General features: G+C 41.8%; 1 long non-coding RNA gene across 1 annotated transcript; it reads right to left on the bottom strand.

Moving 5' to 3' along the window:
• Window positions 1-250: 250 nt before the first annotated feature.
• Window positions 251-6,166, bottom strand: LOC117497738. Its single transcript, XR_004557459.1, has 3 exons — window positions 6,121-6,166; window positions 5,648-5,749; window positions 251-290 (listed from the first exon to the last, which is right to left on the bottom strand). It is a non-coding gene; the product is annotated as an uncharacterized LOC117497738 (long non-coding RNA).
• Window positions 6,167-6,453: the final 287 nt, after the last annotated feature.

Genomic DNA, 6,453 nt, shown 5'->3' with positions numbered 1-6,453 from the left:
AAAACAAATGAACCAGGAAGAGGAATAAGACGCTGCATGAGTTCGGCCTCTTACCTCGTACAGAGCTGGTCTGACTGGCTGTCTGCAGGCCAGCTCTGGTTCTGGATCTTTCTCCACACTGGGGACAGGAGGGGTCTCCTGATGGAGGGCGCTGCTCCCAGTATGAGGTGATGTACTGTCTGCAGAACCAGTGTCCACAGCTGGTAGAGACTGGATCCTTCAGGACGTCCTGACACAGAGCACAGCTGGACATCTGCTCCTCCACAGGAACACCACTCTTCCTCTTCCCTCTGTGGAGAGGAACACATCCTTTATAGCACTTTACTTCAGAGGGGCTGATTCTCACCAAAGGTACAACAAGGGGGCACATTCTAGTTTGATATTTAAAAAAAGGTCTAAATAAGATCAGGTATAGCTTACAATTCACATGATCATAAAACCAGAGAGCATCCTGTCCGGATTCATGACCCAGAGGAGCACATGTATTTTAATACTAATAAACACCTCTCTTACCTCAGGATGTGTCCCAGCTGCCTTCAAACATGCCGCGGTCAAGCTACTACTCAAAAAGAAAAATCTCAACCCCTCCATTCTCGCAAATGTTAGGCCCATCTCCCAGCTACCTTTTTTATCTAAAGCCCTGGAGCGAGTAGTCTACGCCCAGCTGCAGTCTTTCTTAACCACGCATGGAATCCATGAAAAGTTTCAGTCTGGCTTCAAACCCATGCACAGCACTGAAACAGCCCTTTTAAGAGTTTTTAATGATCTGCTCCTAGCCGCCGACTCAGGTAGCCCAGCTGTCCTGGTGCTGTTAGACCTGACAGCTGCCTTTGACACTGTGGACCATAGCATCCTGTTGTCACGGCTTGAACAGTCCGCTGGCATCACAGGCTCTGCCCTTGCATGGTTCAGGTCCTACCTGACAGACCGTAGCTTCTCAGTGCAGCTAGGTGCCTTCTCCTCTGCCAAAGCCCCTCTTACCTGTGGGGTTCCCCAAGGCTCGATTCTGGGCCCCATCCTTTTTCTACTGTACATACTGCCCAGAGGTTCAATTCTCACAAAACACAACATCCCTTTCCACTGCTACGCCGACGATGTACAGATCTATCTGCCTCTCAATTCAAATGTCAACTCATTACAGCAGTTGATGGACTGCTTAGCAGAGATCAAATCCTGGCTGAGCCAACATTTCCTCAACCTCAATGAGAGCAAGACTGAGGTCATCTTTTTTGGACCCCAACCTCCAGCCTCCCAGGTTGATATTCTGGGCTCCCTCAAAAAGAACATCCTCCCCTCTGTCATGAACCTTGGAGTGACCTTCACTAGCGCTTTTAAATTTGATAAGCAGGTCAGCAGCGTAGTCAAAACCTGCTTTTTTTTTAAATAAGACTATTGGCCAAGACCAATTCGTATTTATCTTTTAAAGACCTGGAAAGGGTTATTAACGCCTTTGTTACCTCAAGACTGGACTATTGCAACGCTCTGTACGTGGGTATGGACCAGGCGTCAATTAGACGCCTGCAGCTAGTGCAGAACGCAGCTGCACATCTTCTCACTGGCCACAAAAAGCGTGACCACATCACCCCAATTCTGGCCTCACTGCACTGGCTTCCAGTTCGGTTCCGAATTGATTTTAAAATCCTTTATTTGTTTTTCAAGCACTAAATGTGCTGGCTCCGGCCTATATAGCTGAACTCCTCCAGCGCTACACCCCAGCCAGAGCTTTAAGGTCTGCTGACCAGCTGCTGCTGATAGTGCCCAAGACCAGGCTCAAAACCCGAGGGCACCGAGCCTTCGCAGCAGCTGGCCCTAGGCTCTGGAACACTCTGCCCCTCCATGTGAGGGCGGCCCAGACCCTAGGGGTTTTTAAATCTACTCTTAAAACACACTTCTTCTCCCTGGCCTTTTAGTCAGAGCGGAGCACGACTCCTGACTTTTCCCTGTGTTTTTTATGTATCTGTTGTAATTTATTGTCTTTTTTTTTGTGATTGTAGTAATGTGTTTTTATTACATGTACAGCACTTTGGCCCGACCGAAAATCGCTTTTAAATGTGTTTTAAATGACGCTTGGTCAGGGTCCCGAGGTGTGCAGTTGGGACGCTCCTAGGCTCCTTCAGCTTCAAAAACGATATATATTGTCCAAAACATTATTTAACTACTTGGGCATATCTATGATATGTCTTTTTAAGATGTTTATCAATAATAGTGATAACCTGGTGAGCTGGTTGTGTTTAGCATTAGCAGATAAAACAGAGTTTTGTGAAATCACATGTAGAGTCAATACGAAGACCCAGATCCGTGCCTGGCAACACGAAGGAAGTGAAGATGTTAAATTCATATCACCTGCGTATTCGTGCAGCGTGACACATTTCAACTTGAGTGTAAAGTTAGTGACGCTCTGTTACAAAAACCTGTCAGTGTTGAGATTGTGCTCCTGTGGTCTCTGACAACACACTCTCACTCCCTAAGCATCCAGGAGCGATGCTTGGTCAGGGTCCCGTGGCGTCCAGTTGGGACGCGCCGAGGCTCCTTCAGTTTCATAAACGGACGCAAAGAGCTTTCAACTGATTGCAATGTATTCCCATCTGCGGCGGTATTTGACGCTTAGGGAAGCACGGCATTCGTTTGTGTCGGAGACTGTTAAAGGCAATGTGAGCGTCCATTCCCATTGGATAACGGAGAATTGTACACCCGGAAGTAAGTATTCCCCTTACTGTCGATTGATTTGACAGTGATATCTCCACTACTCATCAACTCAAAAACACCAGATTATCCTTGTTAATTAAACGACATTGATAGGTTTTAGTGTGTGTACAATGCTTTTGTCACATTTTCCCCTTCAATTCTGAGAAACAAGTCGTTTTCTATGAGTTTTGGATGGCCGAAGACATGACATTACCCACAATCCTCTGTAGCAACCATAGACTGTATATTGCAACAGGCAACAGCTTCGGTTCATGTTAATTTACAAACTCTTCAACTACAACCGTAGTTATATTTAAAAACATGTTAGAATGCCTCACGAAATACTTTAATGTAAATTTAAATGTAAATGTGAAGGAATGTGTGTATATTAACTGTGGGTTTTTCTCTGGAAGTTTTTCCTTGTACGATGTGAGGGTCAAAGGACAGATGATGCCGTTTTTCTCATACTGATATTCCGCTATGCACGCTGGGATTTGGTGTTTATGCGATGTGAAATACGAAAACATTTAAAAAAAAAAAAAATACATTATTCCGAGTGTGCTTGCTTTTCTCTTTGAAAGTCATCACATAACGGCATTGTAATACACGTTTCGGCTGCATTAAATATGACATATCTGCCGTAGTTAACTCTATGTATAGAGCCCTGATGACAAGACTTCTAGACAAACAGGAACTGCCGCCAAAACTGAAAACTTGACGTGGATCTTAAATATATAAGCAATTAAAGAACATCTTACATTTCTTTTCACACAATACGTCTCCTTGCAGTATCAACACTAATTCGGCTGACTTTTATATTTGATCCAAATAGATAGGCTGTATTTACGCCATAACGGTGCACAGCTGATAGAAAGGGACACCTACTGGTTAAAGCACGTTATTGCATTTTATAATTGTATTATTAGATATTAATAGGAGGATGTGCAAAATAGACAAACTAATAAGGCTTTATTTAAACATTAAAGAATACTTTAGGTTAAGGTCTTCTTTTGAATAAGAAAAAAGCTTTGGGGGTATAGAAGATGAATATGGAGGGATGAACCCCTCTTTGATGGTCACACATGCAGAGCACACAGCACACACAGTGAAATCTGTATCTACAGATAAATATTAAGCCTGACAAAGTACTTAACATCTAATATATTGCTTTCCTGCAATGTTAACTATGTTTAAGCACTTATTTTAACTGATATTATACATATGTATTATACTCTTATAAGATGTATGTAGAGAGTATAAGAAATGTGCAGAATATGACAATGTAATGGTGGAGGTACACACATATTGATAGATGTCTTGTAATGCACTGTTGAGGAACCTGCAACCCAAGTTTTTCATTCATTGCATAACTACACCGTAGTTGTGTATAATATGATATGTCAATAAACCTTTGAAAATCTTGAAATCTTGAAAGGGATGTGCAAAATAGTCATTATATACAGTCTTTAATTAACTATTAGTAGAGAATAACGACGAGTAAAGAATATACTTTATAGGGATCCTATTAATATCTAATAATAAAATTATAAAATGCAATAACGTGCTTTAACCAGTAGGTGTCCCGTTCTATCAGCTGTGCACCGTTATGGCGTAAATACAGCCTATCTACCAATTGGATCAAATATAAAAGTCAGCCGAATTAGTGTTGATACTGCAAGGAGACGTATTGTGTGAAAAGAAATGTAAGATGTTGTTTAATTGCTTATATATTTAAGATCCACGTCAAGTTTTCAGTTTTGGCGGCAGTTCCTGTTTGTCTAGAAGTCTTGTCATCAGGGCTCTATAAATAGAGTTAACTACGGCAGATATGTCATATTTAATGCAGCCGAAACGTGTATTACAATGCCGTTATGTGATGACTTTCAAAGAGAAAAGCAAGCACACTCGGAATAATGTATTATTTCATTTTTTTATACAGTCTATGGTTGCTACAGAGGATTGTGGGTAATGTAATGTCTCCGGCCATCCAAAACTCATAGAAAACGACTTGTTTCTCAGAATTGAAGGGGAAAACGTGACAAAAGCATTGTACACACACTAAAACCTATCAATGGCGTTTAATTAACAAGGTGTCTGGTGTTTTTGAGTTGATGAGTAGTGCAGATATCTCTGTCAACTCAATCGACAGTAAGGGGAATACTTACTTCCGGGTGTACAATTCTCCGTTATCCAATGGGAATGGACGCTCACATTGCCTTTAACAGCCTCCGACACAAACGAACGCCGTGCTTCCCTAAGCGTCAAATACCGCCGCAGATGGGAATACATTGCAATCAGTTGAAAGCTCTTTGCGTCCGTTTATGAAGCTGAAGGAGCCTCGGCGCGTCACAACTGGACGCCACGGGACCCTGACCAAGCGTCGCTCCTGGACGCTTAGGGAGTGAGAGTGTGTTGTCAGAGACCACAGGAGAACAATCTCAACACTGACAGGTTTTTGTAACAGAGCGTCACAAACTTTACACTCAAGTTGAAATGTGTCACGCTGCACGAATACGCAGGTGATATGAATTTAACATCTTCACTTCCTTCGTGTTGCCAGGCACGGATCTGGGTCTTCGTATTGACTCTACATGTGATTTCACAAAACTCTGTTTTATCTGCTAATGCTAAACACAACCAGCTCACCAGGTTATCACTATTATTAATAAACATCTTAAAAAGACATATCATAGACATGCCCAAGTAGTTAAATAATGTTTTGGACAATATATATCGTTTTTAAATCAGTATTTATCAATATTGTTGCTATTTAAAACCATTTTATACACAGATACAATGATAATATAATTTCATATTGAAATATCCTTAGATAATGTTAGCTTACTCTGCTGCGTTTTCCCTTTACAAACTGCTCACATGATTTCATTAAAGAACAGTTTGATATATTAGATTACATCAAAACTGGATCCTCTTCAGGTCAGTTTACAGGAGAGACTCTTACTTTGTGTCTGAGGGTCCAGGTTCATTACTGAAGAATGGAGGTTCCCCTATAGACCCGTCACTCTTCAGAGACCACATGGAGACCGTAGACCCTGCTCTCTGTCTGTGGAAACAACACATGTTTAAACATCATTAGTTTATTTAAAGAGCAGCTTTTGATCTATGACTGTTCACCTGATGAAAGATCTTTAGAGTTGTTGAGTCGTGATTGTGGGTTTCTGTTGTTCAAATTCATTCGAGTGTGAAACGTTTTACATATTTGCATTTTATTTGCTTAATTTAACACAAAGTCCAACATGTAGAGTGTGAGGATGATTTCACTAGTAGATTATTTACTATCTCTGATGATGACAAGAAGCAAGAGATCATTTACACTTTGTTAATGTTCTCTACTGGGTTTCATTAAACAGTTTAGATGATCAGATACCAACAAACTGGATCCTCTTCAGGTCAGGTTACAGTGGAGACTCTTACTTTGTGTCTGAGGGTCCAGGTTCATTACTGAAGCCTGGAGGACGATCCATAGACCAGTCACTCTTCAGAGACAGACCACTGCAGACTGAAGACTTGTCCTCTTCCTCTGCTTTTAAATCACTCATCTTCTCCAGTCTGAGAGATAAACCAGTCACACACACACACACACACACACACACACACACACACACACACACACACACACACACACACACACACACACACACACACACACACACACACACACACACACACACACACACACACACACACACACACACACACACACACACACACACACACACACACACACACACACACACACTGTGACTG

Source organism: Trematomus bernacchii, unplaced genomic scaffold (genome assembly GCF_902827165.1).
Source record: "Trematomus bernacchii unplaced genomic scaffold, fTreBer1.1, whole genome shotgun sequence".
Taxonomy (NCBI): domain Eukaryota; kingdom Metazoa; phylum Chordata; class Actinopteri; order Perciformes; family Nototheniidae; genus Trematomus; species Trematomus bernacchii.
Note: the sequence above shows the minus strand (reverse complement) of the source record. Positions and strands in the feature narration are given on the sequence as shown.